The sequence below is a fragment of the Anolis carolinensis genome, chromosome 6 (assembly GCF_035594765.1).
Source record: "Anolis carolinensis isolate JA03-04 chromosome 6, rAnoCar3.1.pri, whole genome shotgun sequence".
Taxonomy (NCBI): Eukaryota; Metazoa; Chordata; class Lepidosauria; order Squamata; family Dactyloidae; genus Anolis; species Anolis carolinensis.
Window position 1 is genome coordinate 77,496,467 of NC_085846.1, and position 23,461 is coordinate 77,519,927.

General features: G+C 41.2%; 1 long non-coding RNA gene across 1 annotated transcript; it reads left to right on the forward strand.

The window, feature by feature from the left end:
- Positions 1-16,162: 16,162 nt before the first annotated feature.
- On the forward strand, positions 16,163-22,509 carry LOC103279140 (uncharacterized). The gene is made up of 2 exons (XR_506594.3): positions 16,163-16,522; positions 22,233-22,509. It is a non-coding gene; the product is annotated as an uncharacterized LOC103279140 (long non-coding RNA).
- The last annotated feature ends 952 nt before the right edge of the window (positions 22,510-23,461 follow it).

Sequence of the window (23,461 nt, forward strand, 5' to 3'; positions counted from 1 at the left end):
CCCTGAGCGTTGTTAGGTAGCTTGCTATCTACCTAGCAACGTGCATGGGGCACTTCCTTCATCTGGCTTGCTGGATAATAGGGCCTCCCTATTATCCATCAGATCCAGTTATTCGACATTCGGCCCGCCCGTTTATGTCGAATAACCGGAACTCTACTGTATATGGTATCCAATTTGTTCTCTGCGCAGTCAGTTCACCTTCCAAGTAGTTAAGATAGCATGGGGGCAGAACGCTCCCTATTTGAAATTGCTCATGATCTGGTATCACAATCTTGCTTTGCATTTTAAAAGCCAGAAGCAGAGAATGAGAATGGGGAAATAGAATCCTGGTTGCTTCTGGGTAAGAAGTGAAGCTCAAAAAATAAATTTGAAAATCAGATAAATCAGGAAGCTATTAAGGATACATTTCACTTTACTCACTCTCTTGACTTAGAACTCCATCTCTTAACATGACTATGTCTCCAAAATGGTTACTATCTGAAGTTTTTGGATGATATTTAACATTATTCCATCCATTCAAGTCCCCTTAATTTTCTCCCATATTTACCAACCTAGTTAAAGTTGCAAATCTATATAAGCCAATCTGTTTAATTTAACTCAGTGGGAGTTACATTTGAGTAGACTTTACGAAACAGCATTTTAAGGGCTCATCTACTAAGGAGTCCCGGTGGCGAAGTGTGTTAAAGCACTGAGCTGTTGAACTTGCAGACCGAAAGGTTGCAGGTTCAAATCCCGGGAGCGGAGTGAGCGCCCGCTATTAGCTCCAGCTTCTGCCAACCTAGCAGTTCGAAAACATGCAAATGTGAGTAGATCAATAGGTACCGCTCCATCGGGAAGGTAACGGCGTTCCATGCAGTCATGCTGGCCACATGACCTTGGAGGTGTCTACGGACAACGCCGGCTCTTTGGCTTAGAAATGGAGATGAGCACCAACCCCCAGAGTCAGACATGACTGGACTTAACGTCAGGGGAAACCTTTACTTTTACCTACATAGTCTAAATTTGGAGTATTACTGTTTCAGCTGAGTTGTTTACATGTTTTTCTTTCAAACCATGGCAATGGTAGAAAAGAGTCCAGAATGTCCAGTTGGGCCAAACCCACTTTGCTTTTTCTGGATGGTCACTCTTTCCTAGGCTGTTTTTTGTTGCTGCAGCAGTCGGTCACAAAGCTCTGGAGAGCTCAATGGCAAAGACACCTGGTAATGACTAGAAGATCTCTGGAACTCCGTAGCTTGCTGCCACAGCAACAGAAGACAAGCTCCATCCTCTTTTCCATGCATTGCAGAATGCATGGGAAAGGTTATGGCAGCACTGTTCTGTGTGGATAGTTGGACTAGTTCAAATTCAAGCCTGGGTAGCTGTCCATACCAGTTCTGAAGTGTAACAACATCTGATTCAGTGTTTCTGGCCAATGTAGACAGGACTATGATAAGCCCTTAGATTTTGTCTTGAAAATTTGATTCATGACACGGAACTAAAAACTACATATAGTTTGACCAGCAGGTCTATTCTCACATTCCTTTGGCAGCTGACATATAGTGCAAACCTCAGCATGCTAACTATATGGCAGAATCAGAGTTGATCTCATATTAATCTCCTTGAAACAATATACTTATCATGTCTTTACCATGTGAAGATTTATTGCACAATTAAAGTACATTTGGCCGACTATCTATCTCTTGGAATCATCAAGAGACAGTAACCATGAGGAAACCATTGACTGGAAATATAAGACAACACAAAATACAAACTGTATTCCTGTGCTGCTATGATTTATTCTAAGTGACTCCTACTTAGTGGCACTGTTTACTGTATGCCTGCTGTTATGATTCATAGATGCATTAACATGCATTAATGAAAGATATTTCAGTTTAATAATTTTAAAGTGCTTTATTTTTTATTGCCATCAGCGAAACACTTTTTTACACCACCCTCCCAGAAACATGTTCTTGACATTGCTAAAAATGTTCTAACAGCATGAGCCATATTTGATGTTAACCAGTCTGTCGGGATTAAGTAAAGCATGGCAGACAACAAAATTGAACAAACGGTGTATGTGTGCAGAGAATGGCTATGCAAATTGTAGCCCATAGTCCAAAGGCCATCCAGGCCAACCTCCTTCTTTCTGCCAGGCAGCAAAAGCACAATCAAAGTACCCCCAACAGATGGCCATCCAGCCTCTGAATAATAATACAGTAATTATAAAGAAAATATGCTCCTAGTTTGAAAGTATTATTTTCTGTATAATAGTGTAGTCCTTATGTTGAAAGTAGTTGTACTCCAGAAACTTTGTTTTTGTGCCAAAACCTATGTTAAATTGGTGGAGACTCTACATGATACCAGAACAAAATGTGCTATAGCACAATGTCCCTCCCCCAAGAAAAAAGTTTTTGTAGTTTAATAAACTTTACCCATGTTTTTATGATGGAACCAATTAGGAAATGGCATTTATAACCCAGGAACAAAAACACAGTGTAGATTATTAACCAGTGTATTGGAACTCTGGCTAACAACTGAAGGGCAAATCTCTCTCTCCATTATCTTCACTGGGGCTTTCTGATACTGAGCATTGCATTCTGGGAAATGTTTAGTGCAGGGCCTTTTGAATTCTCTGCCATAGGGCTCCTCACCTTCCCAAACTACATTTCACAGAGTTCTGTGCTTCTTCCCAGGGAACTCTGCTTTCTTTCTTTCTTCCTCCTTTCCCTCTTCTAATGACAAGAGGTAATTAATTTACATAGGAAGGACAGCCTTTTTGGCTTTGCTTCCTTGCACTGAATATGAAAACAACTTGGGAGCCTTCCGAGATTTACAAAACTAAAACGAAAAAGTATGGGATATGTTTCAATTATTATTTTTTGGGAGGGGGAATTCCTGTGCTTCAAAAATAGTATCGTAAGTGCGAATAGTATGAAACTGATCTGACTTACGGCACTTTATGATTTTTTTGTGCAAGCCTAATATACACTCCATTCAGAAATTAAATAAAATTCCACTGCCACCAACAAACCCTCACTTTTCTAATTGTTATGTAGTGCAAAATGTCTTTTAAAAAGTCAAGAGAGAAGGAAGTTTAAACCTTCCCACATTTACTATTTCTGAAATGGATCAGGGAAAATACTCCATATATGCTTCCTCTAGAACAAAAAAGAGAATGACTTTAGGCTGCATACTCTTTGTTCAATGACTGTGCAGTCTGACTTAAAAGATGCACATGAACTTGCATTTCAGCAGTGCTTCCGTGGCTGAAAAAGTACAAAGGATTGCAACCTTGAATTCTTGGCTGCTCACTTTGATCAATTGTCTAGTTTTCTTTTGATGTCTGGATTGAATGTCGGTGGTAGTCTGAAATCCCTATAGCCATTCTGGTTCCAATAGAAACAGTAGCAAAAAGTAGCCATAGGTACAGCAGAATCCATTTCTTTCATTCAAAAGACTGACTCCTCTTTAATGGAACCGAAATAGGAAAGGGACTTCTTTCCATCAGTGGCAACAATGCTGATTTTGGTTATCTGTCAGTCCTGTAGGCACATCTGTGGGCATGATTCCTGCCTCTCTCTTTTTGTGATTCATGGCTCCCGAGATAAGTTCAAAGAGAAACATGAGTTGAATTCAGAGGACATGTGGTACTACTCAAATGTACAATTTTTAAAGTATGTGATTTTTTGTTCCTAAGCAATTTGGTGATGTCCTTATTTTCTGCCTCGCTGATTTCATTTCATTTCTTTTCCTTCTCATGGTTTAGTTAGGTTTTCCCCCTCATTCCTCCTTCACGTTATGTCAGTAGCTCTGAATGCTGATGAATAAAACTTGTCCCCAGCCACTCATTCTCAGGTAATCACTTTTGGCATGGAACATTGGCTGCATTGTTAAGGGGACCTGCATTCTCAGCCAGCTTTGAAATTCCAGTTAGTTGGTTAGCTTGTCTGCCTGTACTGTTTATTCTGCATACTTTTAATTCAGCAAAGGAAAAAGGCATTTTAATTAAAGACTTTGTTTCAGAAACTGGCGGTACCAATATTGCATCAGGCAAGACCAGAGGTATAGAGGGGAGTGGAATCAAAATGAAGGTCTCCTCTAGTAATAAATGTCCTTACACAAAATCTTGACTTAATCCCAAAGTTTCCAGCATGATTGTAAATTAAGACTTTATTGTATGGAAGGCAAACTGACATTGGAGCAGGACTGGACTGTTGCTATCGCATGATGCCATATGCACCCGCTGCTGGTCTGTCTCCTCCTCATGATTAACCAATCTCTTACTATTGATTAGCTAATCAATAGATGTCAACCTTGCAATATTCCCATCATATGCCTTGTGTGATGATGAGTCCCTTCTGCTTCTGTGCTGGCATTCAAGTGACATCAGGGGTCAAGACTCTCCTCCTCTCTAACTCTCCCCTTTTCATTGCTCACTTTAGAATTTACAGTGATACTTGGCACTTTTTATTAATCATTATAGGAACTGCTATTCTATTATTACTACTACTACTACTATTATTATTACCTTTATGTATACCCTGCATTTCTCCCTGTGGGAACTCAAGGCATCTAACAATCCCAATAATACGCAGCAGCAGAAATGCAGGAATAAACAATAACCAGCTGTAGCGCAGTGGCACTTATTTCCCATGCCAGTAAGGTAATGCTCAAGATCCTGCAAGGCAGACTCCAGCAATACATGGAGCGAGAGTTGCCAGGTGTCCAAGCTGGGTTCAGAAAAGGCAGAGGAGCGAGAGACCAAATTGCCAATATCTGCTGGATAATGGAGGAAGCCAGAGAGTTTCAGAAAAACATCTACTTCTGCTTTATTGACTATTCTAAAGCCTTCAACTGTGTGGATCATAATAACCTATGGCATGTTCCTGGTGGTATGGGGAGTTTCCCGCCACCTTGGCTGGTGATTCTGTCGATGCTCTGGTCGCCCTCTGAAACAAGGAGGCAACTAGGGCAATAGACACAATTGCTCCGGAACGTCCCCTCTCGAGTACCCGAGCTAAACCATCTCCTTGGTTCACTGAGGAGCTGGCAGCGATGAAGCGAAAGAAGAGGGAACTAGAGGGCGTGTGGCGCTCTGAGCCGAGCGAGTCAAACCAAACACGGCTATGTTCCTATCTTAGGACATATGCCGCGGCAATAGACGCTGCAAAGAATTCTTTCTTTGCAGCTAATATTGCGTCCGCAAAGAACCGTCCGGCGGAGCTGTTCCGAGTTGTCAGAGGTTTGTTATATCCCGTCTCCCAAGACGGGATCCCTGACAACTCGGCAGCCCGCTGTGAAGCATTTGCTCGGTTCTTTGCGGACAAAGTTGCTTTGATCCGCTCTGGCTTTGACACCATATTAACGGCAGCTTCCGAGGATGTAACACGAGCACCTGCTTGTCCCATTTTGATGGATTCTTTTCAATTGGTTGAGCTCGAGGATGTGGACAAGGTGCTTGGAGAGGTGAGGGGTACCACATGCATCCTAGACCCCTGCCCATCCTGGCTAGTGAGAGAAGCCAGAGGGGGATTGGCCGAGTGGGTGAAGGTGGTGGTGAATGCCTCCCTTCGGGAAGGCATTTTTCCAGCGAGCCTCAAATTGGCTGTGATCAAACCGCTGTTGAAGAAGCCATCACTGGACCCCACTCAATTGGAGAACTTTCAGCCTATTTCCAATCTCCCCTTTTTGGGCAAGGTCGTGGAACAAGTGGTGGCCACACAACTCCAGGCATTCTTGGTTGACACTGATTTTCTGGTTTCAGTCTGGTTTCAGGCCGGGGCATGGTACCGAGACAGCCTTGGTCGCCTTAGTCAATGATCTACGCCGGGAACTGGACAGGGGGAGTGTGTCCCTGCTGGTTCTGCTGGACCTCTCAGCGGCCTTCGATACCGTCGAACACGGTATCCTTCTGGGGCGCCTTGCCGGGATGGGTCTCGGAGGTACTGTTTTGCAGTGGCTCCGGTCCTTCCTGGAGGGTCGTTCCCAGATGGTGTCATTGGGGGACACCTGCTCGACCCCACAACCATTGTCTTGTGGGGTCCCGCAGGGGTCAGTACTGTCCCCCATGTTGTTCAACATATACATGAAGCCGCTGGGAGAGATCATCCGGAGTTTCGGGGTGAGGTGTCATCTGTACGCAGATGATGTCCAGCTCTGTCACTCCTTCCCACCTGTCACTAAGGAGGCTGTTCAGGTCCTGAACCGGTGTCTGGCCGCTGTGTCGGACTGGATGAGGGCCAACAAATTGAAATTGAATCCAGACAAGACAGAGGTCCTCCTGGTCAGTCGTAAGGCTGAACAGGGAATAGGGTTGCAGCCTGTGCTGGATGGGGTCGCACTCCCCCTGAAGACACAAGTTCGCAGTCTGGGGGTCCTCCTGGACTCATCGCTGAGCCTGGAGCCCCAGGTCTCGGCGGTGGCCAGGGGAGCCTTCGCACAACTAAGACTTGTGCGCCAGCTGCGCCTGTTCCTTGGGAGGTCTGACTTGGCCACGGTGGTCCATGCTCTGGTTACAGCTCGTTTGGATTACTGCAACGCTCTCTACGTGGGGTTGCCTTTGAAGACGGCCCGGAAGCTCCAACTAGTACAACGGGCGGCAGCCAGATTAATAACTGGGGCGGCATACAGGGAGCGTACCACCCCCCTGCTAAGCCAGCTCCACTGGCTGCCGATATGCTACCGAGCCCAATTCAAAGTGCTGGTCTTGACCTATAAAGCCCTAAACGGTTCTGGCCCAATTTACTTATCCGAACGTATCTCCTCATATGAGCCAGCAAGATCCCTAAGATCATCTGAAGAGGCCCTGCTCTCGGTCCCACCTGCCTCGCAGGCGCGGCTGGTGGGAACGAGGGACAGGGCCTTCTCGGTGGTGGCTCCCCGGCTATAGAACACCCTCCCCACAAATATCTGACAAGCCCCAACTCTTCTGGGTTTCAAAAAGGCTGTGAAAACATGGCTGTGTGCACAAGCTTTTAACGAGTAATACGATAACGTCGACATGGTCCAATTGAAGGCTGAAGCATGAGGTTTTTAGACCAATGGAGCTAATTTACATATGTTTTAATTTTTATAATGTATTTTAATGATGTATTTTTATAGTTTTAATTGATTGTGTGTACTGTTTTTGTTTTATTGTTGTGTTCTTGGCATTGAATGTTGCCAACTGTGTAAGCCGCCCTGAGTCCCCCCGGGTGAGAAGGGCGGGGTATAAATTCTGGAAATAAATAAATAAATAAATAAATACCAAGTCACCTTGTCTGTCTCCTGAGAAATCTGTATAAAGACCAAGTAGCCACAGTAAAAACAGATCACGGAACAACAGACTGGTTCAAGATGGAAAAGGAGTGCAGCAGGGCTGTATACTTTCACCCTCCCTATTCAACTTGTACGCAGAACACATCATGCGACATGCGGGGCTTGAGGAATCCAAGGTCGGAGTTAAAATTGCTGGAAGAAACATTAACAACCTTAGGTATGCAGATGATACCACTCTGATGGCCAAAAGTGAGGAAGAGCTGAGGAGCCTTATCACCAAGGTGAAAGAAGAAAGTGGAAAAGCTAGGTTGCAGTTAAACATCAAGAAAACCAAGATCATGGCAACTACACCTATTGATAACTGGCAAATAGAGGGAGAAAACATGGAGGCAGTGACAGACTTTATATTTCTAGGCGCGAAGATCACTGCAGATGCAGACTGCAGCCAGGAAATCAGAAGACGTTTACTTCTTGGGAGGAGAGCAATGGCCCACCTTGACAAAATAGTGAAGAGACATCACACTGGCAACGAAAGTCCGCATAGTGAAAGCAATGGTATTCCCCATAGTAACCTATGGATGCAAGAGCTGGGCCATAAGGAAGGCTGAGCGAAGGAAGATAGATGCTTTTGAACTCTGGTGCTGGAGGAAAATCCTGAGAGTGCCTTGGACCGCAAGAAGATCCAACCAGTCCATCCTCCAGGAAATAATGCCCGGCTGCTCACTGGAGGGAAGGATATTAGAGGCAAAGCTGAAGTATTTTGGCCACATCATGAGGAGACCGGAAAGCTTGGAAAAGATCACGATGTTGGGGAAAATGGAAGGAAAAAGGAAGAGAGGCCGACCAAGGGCAAGATGGATGGATGGTATCCATGAAGTGACTGGCTTGACCTTGAAGGAACTGGGGGCAGCGACGGCCGACAGGGAGCTCTGGCCTGGCCTGGTCCATGAGGTCACGAAGAGTCGGAGACGACTAAACGACTGAGCAGCAGCAGCAGCACAGCTGGTTAGTAGCCAGCTGCAATAAATCACTACTGACTGAGAGGTCATGGGATCAAAGCGCAGGTCAGAGTAAGTTCCCAACCATTTAATAGTCTAGCTTGCTGTTGACCTGTATAGCCAAAAGACAGTTGTATCTGTCAAGTAGGCATTTAGGTACCACTTATGTGGGGAGGCTAATTTAACTAATTTATGACACCATAAAATCTCCAGCAGCATGCAGAATAATGAGGAAGGATTCCATCATGGGTTCGGTGTCACAAGTGGATGGTGAAGCAGTAGCTCTCCCTATGGACAAAATCATGCATACCCTCATGAAGCCATAAGCTGGAATGTTAAATTGCCTCTGTGTCTGTCTATATGTGGTTGTCTATATACGTCATTTGTCTAATGGCATTGAATGTTTGCCATGTATATGTGCATTGTGTTCTGCCCTGAGTCCCCTTCAGGGTGAGAACGGCAGGATATAAATACTGTTAATAAATAAATAATAAATAAAAAAGTTAGTTGTTGCCATTAAATTTTGTAGGCAACAGCCTAAAGATTCTACATCATTGAGCATGATCCTTTTCTGATTCTAATCAGTATGATAATGGAAGGAAGGTCAATAGAGATGCACTTTAAAAGTTATGTTTGCATTGTTTTTTGATGTTGAAATTGTTAGTTTCTGATTAATAAGAGTTCAAAAGTGACTCAGTGTGAAGTTTATAAAACTGGAAGAGCTAGTAGTTGTCAACACTTTCATTAGACGTTCCATATGCAGATCTCAAAGGTCTAGTGCAGGGGTCCCCAAACTAAGGCCCGGGGGCCGGATGTGGCCCTCCAAGGTCATTTACCTGGCCCCTGCCCTCAGATTTACAATATAATATTTTATATCAGTTTTAATAATATATTGTAAAGGTAAAGGTAAAGGTTTCCCCTGACGTTAAGTCCAGTCATGTCTGCTCCATATATATTGTATATACATATAATATTGATAAAAATATTATAATGTTATACAATATAATTCTAATAATAATACCATATAATAATATTAATTATGTGTTATATGTTACATATAATGTTACAGTATAGTGGTATAGTTCAATATCGTAATATAGAATGCTAATATTGTGCTATGCTAATAATATATCAATAGCTTTTGATGAGTAAATGACAAAGTTGACATGGCCTGATTTAAGGATGAAGCACGAGGATGTCAGACGAATGGAATTAATTATATATACGTTTTAAAGGTTTTTATATTGTGTTTTAACAATGTTATTAGTGGATCTGTTTATATGGTTTTGTTTTTATGATTGCATTTTGGGCATTAAATTTTGCCAATTTTTGTAAGCCGCCCTGAGTCCCCTCGGGTGAGAAGGACGGGATATAACTGTTGTAAATAAATAAATAATAAATATAATATATTGTATGTACATACAGCTGCTCTGAGTCCCCTTCGGGGTGAGAAGGGTGGGATATAAATGTAGTAAATAAATGTAGTGAATAATTAATTAATTAATTTTAGACTTAGGCTCGCCCAAAGTATGAAATGACTTGAAGGCACACAACAACAACAACAACAACAACAACAATCCTAATTCACTTGACTATCTCATTGGCCAGTAGCAGGCCCACACTTTCCATTGAAATCCTGATAGGTTTATGTTGGTTAAAATTGTTTTCATTTTTAAATATTGAATTGTTCTTTCATTGTTGTTTTTGTTTTGTACTGCAAATAAGACAGGAATTTGTTCGAATTTTTTTTTTCAAATGATAATTCGGCCCCTCAGCAGTCTGAACGATTGTGGACCGGCCCTCTGCTTTAAAAGTTTGAGGACCCCTGGTCTAGTGCCACCTTTTGATAATGGACTAGACTGACATGGAAGATGATAAATTATCTTTCAATTTAAATGAAATCTGAATGAACAGCTGGCAAGAATTCTTTTGAAAGGACCAGGTAAAGTCTGAGACTATGACATGTCTCCCTATTGGTCCTACCATTATGTCATTAGCCTTTCAGGATATGTATGGAAAGTGATTTTCTTTCTATGTGTATTCAGAAGGCAAATATTGTGCTATGGCTGTTATTTGCAAAGGAAACTATGACTGGATGATTGGAAATTGGACCAGTTGAGCACAATATTTTATCCAATTGCAGGTACTACTCTTATTTTCTAAGGAGCACACTGGTTTTTCCTCTCAAGTGTTTTGCACAAATAAGCCCTTTTCAGCTACAAAAAATGATGATCTATAAAAATGCATATATACATGGCAAACATTCATTGGCTGAACCAAGATTGCCTTATTTCATATTCTTCTCTTTTCTAACAACCTATTGAAAATTATTTATGCCAGTCATTTGTTTTGGGTTCACTGCCATGAATATCAACTGTTTCTTCTAATGCAATGGTGAACTGAATATGGGGACAAACTGCCAATCCGATGTAGAGCATTTAGATAACACTTGGCAGAGGGGATCTGTATTTTGTTTTTAACTTGCTCACTGGATACAACGTAAACAATGGCTTAGGGCTCTATCAGAAGTATGCTATATTTGGAGATTGATGTGTACTTTCAAGTCATTTCTTACTTATGGTAAGTAAATCTGTTATGGGGTTTTCTTGGCAAGAATTGTTCAGAGGGAGTTTGCCCTTGCCTTCCTCTGGGGCTGAGAGAGTGTATTTTGGCTATGGTCCACCAATGGATTTCCTTAGCTGAATGGGAATTCAAACCCTGGTCTCCATAGACTGCAGAGTATTAGTCCAGTGCTTCGATCACTACACCATGCTGGTATTTTTTTCTCTTTATGGAGAACTGGATGTTCAAACTAATATATTTAAGGTACATTGAAATGTAAATTGCTAATAGTTTCATCCAGTGTTGCTGCTGATGTTTTTACTGGATCAAACTATTAGCAACTTATTTTTAATGGATGCATGCATGAGCTAGCAGGATCTGAATATTTTAGGATTGGATTAAAATGTACCTAATGCTGAATTGTAGCAAAATGTAGACAAACCTTTTCCGTATTAAAATACACACATCTGTATATTCTATATACATTTTAGGATTCTAGCTTTCCAATCAAACTAGCACTGTGCTTTTATGATGGAATTTGTCAGTGAAATATTCACTTTCTAAGTCAGTTGCATCCAATATTGCTCAATAACATTATTGCTTGAAGGCAGGATCATCCATTGATATTGTCCAGTAATGGCAGAAGATGTGATGTGATATGTCTTTGTAAATCAGATGTTTCAGAATAACATAGGTAATGACCAGTAGAGGGGGAGCCCCCGGTGGCGTAGTGGATTAAAGCCTTGTGACTTGAAGGTTGGGTTGCTGACCTGAAAGCTGCCAGGGTCAAATCCCACCCAGGGAGAGTGCGGATGAGTTCCCTCTATCAGTTCCAGCTCCATGCGGGGACATGAGAGAAGCCTCCCACAAGGATGATAAAAACATTAAAACATCCAGGCATCCCCTGGGCAACATCTTTGCAGACGGCCAATTCTCTCACACCAGAAGCGACTTGCAGTTTCTCAAGTCGCTCATGACACACACAAAAAACAAACAAAAAAACACCTGGCTACAACAGAAAACTTTTAAAGGCTCAGTACTCAGCCATTTTAATGCTTATCTGCATGAAACCTACCTCAGTTTTAGACCCTATTTACAACTGAAGGTCTGCCAAGTTTCAAAACAATTCACCAATCAACACATTTTTTAGAAGTATTTTAGCTTTTAACTATAATATTTTTAAAAATAAGACAAACCACAAGAGAGGGTCCTCGGAATTGTAGTTACCAGTTGTGTCCATTCTTGTCAATCAGAAAATGGACACCACCAGGCTTTTTGCTGGCTGAGAAACAGAGACAGAGAGAGAGAGAGAAACTTCAACTCCCATTGTGCTCCAAGAGAAAGCATGATGCCTGCCCTATGAAAGTGTTGCTGGGAAAGCAAGTTCCCAGGGCCTTCTCTGGAGGAGGGAACTTTCCAAGAAAAAATTGATGGAGATGGCTCTTTCAATCCATTTTACCGAATCTTTTTGTCTCCCTCCTCTCCATTCTGTTTTCGGATATCATACAAAACGGCCCACCCAAAACGACAAATCATTTTTGTTCAAACTGATTTGAGCCCAAGTCTAATGACCAGTACTCTATTAGTGACTGGCATATACATATATGCAATTTATGCACATGTAGGTCCTTTTTCAGACAGGGTACATTGTAATCTGTTTCCAGTCCCCACCACTACCACCATCACTACTTGGTAGTCCAAGGCCAATACTGTTGTTGGTTACCAGTGGGAAAAGGAAGGAGAGAGACGTTAAATCAAACTATATAGATCTACCAGTAGCTGCTCTAGGACTGAGGGAAGGAAAGTGAAGATGTGTTCTCTTCAACTAAGGTGAAACCAATTGCTTCTCCATTGTGTGAATCACCTTCTTCAGCCCTCCCCACCAAGAGAAAACAGAAACCTGCCAGGCAAATGGAGGAAATGGAACTGTACTGTACCTGATTTTGTAGGGTTGTATGTTTTCCGGGCTGTATGGCCATGTTCCAGAAGTATTCTCTCCTGACGTTTTGCCCACATCTATGGCAGGCATCCTCACAACCTCTGAGGATGCCTGCCATAGATGTAGGCGAAACGTCAGGAGAGAATACTTCTGGAACATGGCCATACAGCCCAGAAAATATATAACAACCCTGCAAAATCATGCATTTAAAAAAGTATTTCTCAAATCTCATATATGTTGGATGTGTAACCACTACTGACTATTTTGCTACATTTAAAAATTAACATAATTTTCATTTCATACACTAACTCTGCTGCCATTTCGTTATCTTGTTGCAATAATACATAGGCTGGCTGTGTATTACTGATATGCCAAATACCAATAGCTCTGTGGAATTCATTAATAAAAAAAAGAAATGGTGTTGGAAGTGCCATGCTTCATGTAAATATCACAGTACGATTCCAACATTAATAAGCAGTTTCAAATAGTGCATTATACTGGGACATTTTGCATCCAAAGATACTTTTTAAAAAGATCAATCAACCTTCAGTTTCTTTCATTCTTTTCCCTGTTGATAGTATGTCTGATATTGCAGCTTACCTTAGATAAGCCTTCTTTGCTTACTCCAGTTCCATTAATTATCATTCAAACTGTTTTTTCACATGTTTTAGTAGTTTAATTGCATTTAATGTTATTTTAGGAGGTGGGCAAAACTCAACTATATGGTACTTACTTTAACTTGTAAGTTACTATGAGTCCTGATTTGGGTGCCAGGAGTGAAGGGTTATAAATAGAGTCAACAGCAACAACAATAATGATCTAGCTGCCCCCACTCATGATTTTAATTTTCATTCAGTTCCAAAATCTGTATTTTAACCATTATTAGAACAACCAAAAAGGCACAGAAATGAATGAAAGCTTTTGACATTTCTATAACTTTTTCCTCTTCTTCCTAGAAAATATTTAAGAAATAACCAAAAAATAAATCTCAATTTTGTTATTTTATAAAAGTCATATTACCATGCCATGGCATATCATGGAACTTGAGCATCCATAGATTTTGATATCCATGGGAATAACCTCTACCTAGGGAAAAGATTTAATTTACCAATTTTGACAAAACTGTTTCACATCATTTGTGAAAATCACAGGTTTCATTCTTAATACATCATGTGAGTTAAATGTGTGGATGTATTAGATGTATTGCCTCAAAGGAAGGCAGAGGCAAACCACCTCTGTATATATATTACTAAGAAAACTCTGTGATACTTTTGCCTTAGGGTGAATTAATAAGTTTATTATGCTACACAAAGAGTATGACAAAGATCTATAAAATGCACATAACAGAACATTCAAGATAAAAAAGTACAGAAGACAGTAATCAAAGTTATGATCAAGCTCTTATAAAGAACAAAAACATTTCAAATGACAGATAATTTTTGGACACAAAAATCAAATTAATACTTTGTGTTTCCATGGCAATTTGTGACAATTTTATCCAGCTCTCTCTTTCTGATCTTTATTTGCAGCCAAAGCAAAAAGGACCACTTTATATGTTACATAATCATTAAAGTCACTCAGAAAAAACTGAACCGATTCTACAAAAGAGTTCCCAGTTCCTTTGTCCACAAGGTTTCAGAAATCTTTCTCTGGAGTTACTATACTGGGGACAGTTTAGAACGTAATTGTCTTTCACATGACACAATACACACTCTATTTTTCCAGTGGCATCTTTCTTATCTTTAAGTAAACTTTTATAGTTTAGCCTACGTTTAGTTAAATTTCCAAATGGATTTTTGTGGGATTGCTTTTTGTATTTTGGCCAGCCATATTCTGCAGCTAAGTATTTTTATTGATCAATATACAAGTGGAACAGACAAGGAAAAAGGAAGAGGGGCTGACCAAGGCCAAGATGGATTTTTTTTTCTTATCAGGAGTGACTTGAGAAACTGCAAGTCACTTCTGGTGTGAGAGAATTGGCCGTCTGCTAGGACGTTGCCCAGGGGACGCCTGGATGTTTTGATGGTTTTTTACCATCCAAAAACAAAACATTCCCCTCAACAGAGAGGTGAATTCCATTTTCCCTGTACAAGTTGGACCTTCACAGCAGTCCTCTCAATAGAGAAGTGAACTCCTTTTGCCCCATACAAATCAGCCTTTGCAACCTTCCCCTCAACAACCCAACCTTAATATTTAGTAAGAGTTGAGAAGTAAAAGTGGCAAAACAACCACCGCTTCTACTCATTGCATAATGCTCCAATGTTCTTACTGGGTAAAGTTCAACTTCCATACATTCCTTCACCAATATCGACTTACCGTTATCTTTTGCTCCATCTTTGACCACCGCATTATCAGGACCACCGCATGCTCAGATATCACAAATCCCTTGAGTAGTATGAATTATGCGGTAACACTAGCACACCACACATATAGCATCCCAAATATGCCTTAAAAATTGCTCTACCCAGTGCAGCTACCCAGCGGGCAACATTGAGGTGGCCAATGATCTCTTGGAATTCCCTTAGAGTGGCTTTTCTGCATTCAGAGATAACCCATGAGACCTAAACATTGTCCAGAGTCTGCCTCCCCAATAAACAAAAAATGTCCAAATAATGAATGACTCTAAATTGCCAGATAATGTTTGTGTAGCCCATTCAAGGACATTACTGAACTGTTCAAATGCATTACATGACACTGAGCATCCCATTGGTAATGCCCGATCCATGTAATGCCCATTCCCAAAGAAAATCTCAATAATTCAAAATCCTGCTGGTGGACAAGGAGCAAACAAAGTGTAGAGCTGTTGCCCGAGATAACAGGATTAACTGAAGGAAATTCATTTCCCCTTTAATTCTTCACCTGTTGTTTAGCCTCGCCCCCACCTCCCTACCCTGAGACCTTTGTTGCTGGGGGGGGGGAGTAATTCCACCTGACACTTTTTATTTTATTTTATTCAGTTTCCTCAGATAAGGGCATGGGATGGCACCTGGCTTCTCATCATTTGGTTGTTTAAGGGTGGCCAGTCAGTCCTGTTTGTGGGCCTCCATCGCTCCGGCAGGAAGGTAACGGCGTTCCATGCAGTCATGCCGGCCGCATGACCTTGGAGGTGTCTACGGACAACGCCGGCTCTTCAGCTTAGAAATGGAGATGAGCACCAACCTCCAGAGTCGGTCATGACTGGACTTAACGTCAGGAGAAAACCTTTACCTATAGGTATTATTTAAATCAGCCAGTCCCCTCAGAGTCCCATCTGAACTCCTTTGTGTGGCCTTCAAAAGCCTCCTCTTGCCACAGGCATAGGTTGGGTTTATTTTAATAAAAGTTTTTCATATGTTTTTAGGTATATAATTTTTATATCGCCATTTTGTTGTAGACCACTTTGAGTCTCAATGGGGGAGAATGGCTGCTGTTAGTAGCAGTAGTTGTGGTAAAAATAATAATACTGATACTAATAATAATAATAACTCTTCATTCCAATGCAGATAAACTAGAAACAGATGATAATCTGTATATTTGTGAGCTGCAAACAATGATCGACTTTACTTAGAACTTTATCATAGCTTCATAACCTGCCTTCCTGCGTTATGTCAATCCCAGCATGACTTAATGGTTTTTATCTTCTTCTTTTTTACTGCAGTGTTGCAATTGTTACACTATGATTTTAAAAAGAAAAAAAAACAGAAACAAAATAGGAAAAAAAGGAAAATAGCCTTCCTGGGAATAACAAGCGGCGTGGAGGGGAGGTGAATCAACCGGCACAGAAATGGAAGAGATCTATTGCACTGAGGTAAGTAATGGGAAGATAGTGAGATTCAGAGGCACTGACAGTTTTTTTTTTCTGACATTTAAAAGAGGCACTACTGTCATAGAGAGGAAGTAAACTGGTAGCTAGATGAATATGATGTTGTGTGATTGCTCCTGGCAGCAAACATGCTTATCCTGCAGCCATTCCAGTTCCCTAGCCTCGTGTGATTAAGAAAAAGCCTAAATATAATTTTTTTTCTTCCTTGAAACAGCATCACTGGCATATAATTTTTGCTGATAGTTTGGGTGATCTTTTGCTTCTAAGGAAAAAAGTTGCATGGTGAACACATTTGCATTAATATTTCCTACAATAGTGTGGACAGTTTGAGGGCTGTTCAAGAACCTGCTTTGCATTCAAGAGGATTGTTTGGTCCTTACTTGGATTGTTCATGAAGTTGATTCAAGCTAAGATTTTGCATTGAGCAGGTGGAATATAATGCTTCACACACTAACTTCCATGTCCTCTTGACACCTCAGCAGCTGGCAGTTGCTGCTTGCCAATGGAGGAGGGTGGGGGAGACAGCGGAAAGGAGAAAAATGCTGTGTCTTGTCTGAAAGTGAGAAAGAAATGATTTATTGAGTGTAGCCTTTCCCTCTTCCTCTTGAAACTGAGACTTGCCACTTTCCCACTCTTCTAAAAACCCTAATTCCATGTGTGTATTTTTGGAATCATTCTTTTCATTGTCTGCCTTCACAACACTGCAGCATATTTTTACTCATATTCTTTTCTTGATTGGGAAGAATAAAACCACATTGGAGACCTTAATAGTAATTGTCATACTAATTCTCAACTGGATGACAGTCTTTATGAGACCTTCCAATTTCATGTTCATTTTATAGATCAGCAATTTCCTTTAGCCTGCCTCATTACAGCAGTTAGATAGTGTGGGTGACTTCAATGTGCAGTGCTGGCTTTTATATTCTCAGAGCGTCTATCATATGCAATGAGTAATCTTTTTTTCACGAAAGCACCTCATGAGCAGAATATTTAGCTGATCATGATGAGACAGAGGCCGCTTCTTCAGTGGAGTTCTACAATTACGAAAAACCATACATGATTGTCATTTATAGGGTAGTAACTATCTTTGTCTATCTGAAACAGCTGGCAGATGCATCAAAGATTTTTGATAGGCTTATTGCCGTGAAGCAGATGTTAGCAGAATAGGACAGCTGTTGCAATTAGAAGGGTTTGGGGCATTTCAAAATATCTACCCATGTCTGAATTTACCATTTGTAACATTGATGCAACTAAATTTCATTAGCAGAAAATTATTTCCCCTAATTATCAGGAGAAACAGATCTCATAAAATAGATGCACTAAGTAAACACCGCCATGACCACCTCACCTCATATGAGAATGGTTACTACTTCATTCTGTCCTAAAGAGACAGTGGTAATACCAATGCGTACATTGATAGAAGTCAGTTCGTGTGAAGTGTTTCACATTCCACTAAAGTGATGGTCAGTTGTTTTCTGGGAAAAAAACATCATGACATTTTGCTGACTGTTGAAAAGGACAAAATGGTGTTTACTCCCCTCCATTCCATATACAAGAATGAACTGTACTAACAGATATTAGTAACCACCCTTATGGTCATCAGGCTACTCCTGGGATATATGGCAGAGGAACGAGAGACCAAATTGCCAATATCCGCTGGATAATGGAGGAAGCCAGGGAGTTTCAGAAAAACATCTACTTCTGCTTTATTGACTATTCTAAAGCCTTCGACTGTGTGGATCATAATAAACTATGGCATGTTCTTGGTGGTATGGAGATACCGAGTCACCTTGTCTGTCTCCTGAGAAATCTGTATAAAGACCAAGTAGCCACAGTAAGAACAGATCACGGAACAACAGACTGGTTCAAGATTGGGAAAGGAGTGCGGCAGGGCTGCATACTTTCACCCTCCCTATTCAACTTGTACGCAGAACACATCATGTGACATGCGGGGCTTGAGGAATCCAAGGTCGGAGTTAAAATTGCTGGAAGAAACATTAACAACCTTAAGTATGCAGATGATACCACTCTGATGGCCAAAAGCAAGGAGGAGCTGAGGAGCCTTATCACCAAGGTGAAAGAAGAAAGTTCAAAAGCTGGGTTTCAGTTAAACGTCAAGAAAACCAGGATCATGGGAACTACACCTATTGATAACTGGAAAATAGAGGGAGAAAACATGGAGGCAGTGACAGACTTTATATTTCTAGTCGCGAAGATCACTGTAGATGCAGACTGCAGCCAGGAAATCAGAAGATGTATACTTCTTGGGAGGAGAGCAATGGCCAACTTTGACAAAATAGTGAAGAGCAGAGACATCACACTGGCAACGAAAGTCCGCATAGTGAAAGCAATGGTATTCCCCATAGTAACCTATGGATGCGAGAGCTGGACCATAAGGAAGGCTGAGCGAAGGAAGATAGACGCTTTGAACTCTGGTGCTGGAGGAAAATCTTGAGAGTGCCTTGGACCGCAAGAAGATCCAACCAGTCCATCCTCCAGGAAATAATGCCTGGCTGCTCACTGGAGGGAAGAATATTAGAGGCAAAGCTGAAGTATTTTGGCCACATCATGAGGAGATAGGAAAGCTTGGAAAAGATCACGATGCTGGGGAAAATGGAAGGAAAAAGGAAGAGAGGCCGACCAAGGGCAAGGTGGATGGACGGTATCCTTGAAGTGACTGGCTTGACCTTGAAGGAACTAGGGGCGGTGACGGCTGACAGGGAACTCTGGCGTGGACTGGTCCATGAGGTCACGAAGAGCCGGAGATGACTAAACGACTGAGCAGCAGCATAGTTGATGATACCACTTCTTCAAGAGAGAGGAATGGTGGGTGTTTAAAGAGGGTAGGTAGTGACCTTGGAAGGAAAAGTTTGAAGGTTACCATCATTACCTCTCCAAATAGAGTCAACTCTAAAGAGGATGGTAGAGATAAGGGTTTGGGATATTATCAAAAACTAGTACAGGCATATGAACCAGTGGAGTAGATCAAATAAAAAAACAATTCCATCTAAACATTGTAATAAACTTCTTGTTGGTAGGAGCTGTTCACCAGTGGAATAGACTGCTCCAGAGAACAATAGACTCTTCTTCTTTTGAGGGTTTTAAAACAGGAGGTATGGCCATATCTTGCGGTCACTTTAGCAGTGGTTTCCTACATAGCAAACAGTTCAGTAGAAAGCCCTTTTGGTTCATTTCAACTCTACAGTATAATTTCAATTCTATAAATCTATGCCAATCAGCCTCCATGTTGTTGTTTGAGGGAAGGATTTCTTAATGGTCAGCCTAGCAATGGGGACCACCTAAGGGCAATTATGTCCTCTTTCCATAACCTTTTTCCATCTAGACCTCCCTTCCAAGGACCATCTTGAGAGCCATGTGCTGTGTATTTGTAGTGCAGGGATAAAGATACCTGTATCAAGCAGGTACAGGTTTTTTTTAATTATCTTGTGTCAGTTTCCCAGTAGCTCTTTTTGAGAAAGGTTTAGCTGTGGCAGAAGGGGAAAGGATAACCCAATTCCATAGTGCCATTGCAACAGCAAAAACAAGACTCTGCAAATGCTTAAAGTTTAAAATAAATCAAGAGATTTAGTCACAACTTTTCTATTTTCCTTTTCCTTAGTTTATTTTTCCAGCTCCCGAGGATCTTTTGTGCAAAGAACATAGGGGAACATAGGCCCTTCTGTTTGGAAGATGAAATTATTAGTGACAGGGTGTCTGTAAATAGCTGCATTGTGTTTCCCACAGAAATTATAATGTGATCATGTACATTTGTGTGTGTGCATCCATGCAGACTGCATTCACAAACAATACGTCTCAATTTCTTCTGCTGCTTGAATATTCCCTCCCAATAGCCCCAGCGCAGGAGGTATGATTGTATCTATCAGTTACAGAATCTCTGTGGGCAGGTTTTTCAACTGTTTGAAATAATCACCACTGACTCCACTGAGCACCGAATTTATGATGTTTCTTTTTAAAAGGCTCATTATGAAGCATTCATATCCCAGAGATGTGAATGCACATGACTGTGAGAGGGAGGATGAAACTTAAACTCCAACCGAGCTTTCGTTTCTTGACAAGGCAGGGCACTGCCCCTATTCAGGAAATGTCACATAAAGACACAGTTGGGTAAGACGTGCTAAGTCCATGCCATCTTTGTTCTGTCGCCCTCTGCATATAGCAGATGATAAGCTGAAGACCATGTAGTGTTGACCTCTGAAATGTGGAGATTCTGAATCACAGGAAAAGTTTCTATGAATAAATATCCCTCTCCCTCACCCTGTCTCCCTTTAGTAGTGAATGAAGAGAACTGCTGTGTATAAGGCTTGTTCTTTTAGCTTCAGGCTTGTTCTTTTAACATGTTTACAGCAAAGCTGATAAGTTAACCTAACTTAGTTTTCCTTTTAAGTACATATTTAGTGAAGTATGAAGACCCAGTGTAGCATAGTGTTTTGATTGTTGGAGGACTCAATGACACAAGGGTTTGAGTCCCTACTTAGCCATGGAAACCCATTGGGTGACTTTGGGCAAGTCAGACTTTCTTAACTTTGGATGAAGGCAAGGACAAACCTCTACTAAAAAATACTTGTCAAGAAAACCCCATGATAGAGTCTCTTTAAAGTTTCCTTAAGTCAAAAATGACCTGACAAAGTGCAACAGCCAAGCTGAAGGATTTAATTCAGTGAAATATTTTTACCATAATACATGCTTTGGTTCTGAAACTTAGAAAAACACAACTCTTGTTGATTTCCTGCTCTTGAGCCCACCTCCTTCGCAAGCACGACTAGTAGGGACAACATACGGGGCCTTCTCAGTGGTTTCTGTATGTATTAGTTTTAACCCAATTTTATCTCAAATTTAAGTTTTTGTGCCTTAAGGTGCTGTATAAGTGCCGTTTGTAAGCTGCCTTGAGTCCCCCTTGGGGTAGAGAAAGGCAGGGTATAAATAAGGTACTGTAAATAAATAAATAGCTAGAGACTGCAGGAATATGTTCCTGGTAGTTTATAAGATGAATTTTGTGCAATCCTTCCCACAAAGAGACTTGTTTTGTATGTGAAGTAGGATAATAATTTATATATATATATATATATATATATATATATATATATATATATATATATATAGTAAATACCTTAGTTGTCAAGATAGAGTTAAAATCTCCATGGCTGCACAATAAAGCCATATGTCTGCTGCTCTGCCAGGAAATTAAGTTATTGATGAGATTTTCTTAGAGAACCAACCAAGAGCTATTTGACTGACAGCTGAATTTATTTACTGAAAATATCTAAGACCCACTTTTTATTCTGTGATATTTATTCCCAAATAATCAAGCAGAATACTGCAACCAGTGTTTAGCATTCTTCATTCTACCAAATGTAAATTCACTTTGCTATTTTCAGGGCAGGAGCAAGATGACAGCTCTGAGAATCTGCCAGGAACTTCCCAGGGTCTTGTATTACATGAAATCTGTTCAGAGGAAGGAATTTTAGGCAATTCAGTTAAAGGTTTTCACGTGATAGTGAATAGTCAAGGCATAGGAAATCAATGGAACTGGAAGAACAACACATCAAGTCTAGTTGGTGGATCTCAGGTAGTGAAAGGAGGCTTCAGATATGGTCTGACATCAGTTCTCAGAAGCTTTAGGTTTTTGAAATGCCCCGGAAAGAATTGTATATCAAAACTTGTTCTCTTTTTTAAGGTTGCTGAAATGAAAATTAAGGTGTTTCCATGGACTAACATGAGCAGTTTTCTTTTGCTTATGGCTAGAAGATGAACCATTCAGAAGATGAGGTAAAATTCTCACACTGAAAAGAAAACAATTGCTACATTAAAAAAAACAGATATAACTGATGTTGTTGCATGCCATTTCAAGCAAATGTGACTTCTGTTCTCATATACATATAGTTCTGTCCAAACAATGTGCCCTTGATTCTGTTCTTACCAACAATCAAAATAAGAAAAACCTCTGAATTCTTGGCAATTCTACAGTATGTTATTTATTTATTTATTTATTTACATTACTTTTACCCCACCTTTCTCTCCTAGGAGATTCAAAGCGGCTTACAGTAAATAGGCAAAAATTCAATGCCTAAAACAATGTAAAAACAGCAATTCATATAAAACAATCTACAAAACAACAGTTCATATAAAACAGATACCATTACAAAATAAAAACACATTATATAAAATTTTAAGAATGTCCAAGATTAAAAACCATTCATCCAGAATCCTCAAGTCTTTATACAGGTCATGTAAAGTCCATGTTCTCATTCATTAAAAGCCTGTGTGCACAACCATGTCTTTAAGGCTTTCCTGAAGCCTAGGAGAGTTGGTATCTGCCGTATGTTGCTGGGGAGGGTGTTCCACAGCCGAGGAGCCACCACGGAGAAGGCCCTGTCCCTCGTTCCCACCAGCCTTACCTGCGAGGCTGGTGGGACCGAGAGCATGGCCTCTCCCGATGATCTAAGAGTTCTAGAAGGCTCATAGGGGGAGATACATTCAGACAGGTAAGATGGGCCAGAACCATTTAGGGCTTTGTAGGTCAAAACCAGCACTTTGAATTGGGCTCGGTAGCATATCGGCAGCCAGTGGAGCTGACTCAACATGGGAGTAGTACGCTCCCTGTAAGCCACTCCTGTTATTAGTCTGGCTGCCGTCCGTTGTACTAGTTGGAGCTTCCGAGCCGTCTTCAAAGGCAGCCCCACGTAGAGCGCCTTGCAGTAATCCAAACGAGCTGTAACCAGAGCGTGGACCACCGTGGCCAAGTCAGACCTCCCAAGGTACGGGCGCAGCTGGCGCACAAGGCGGAGTTGTGCGAAGGCTCCCCTGGCCACCGCCGAGACCTGGGGCTCCAGGCTCAGCGATGAGTCCAGGAGAACCCCCAGACTGCGACCCCATCCAACACAGGCTGTAACCCTATACTCTGTT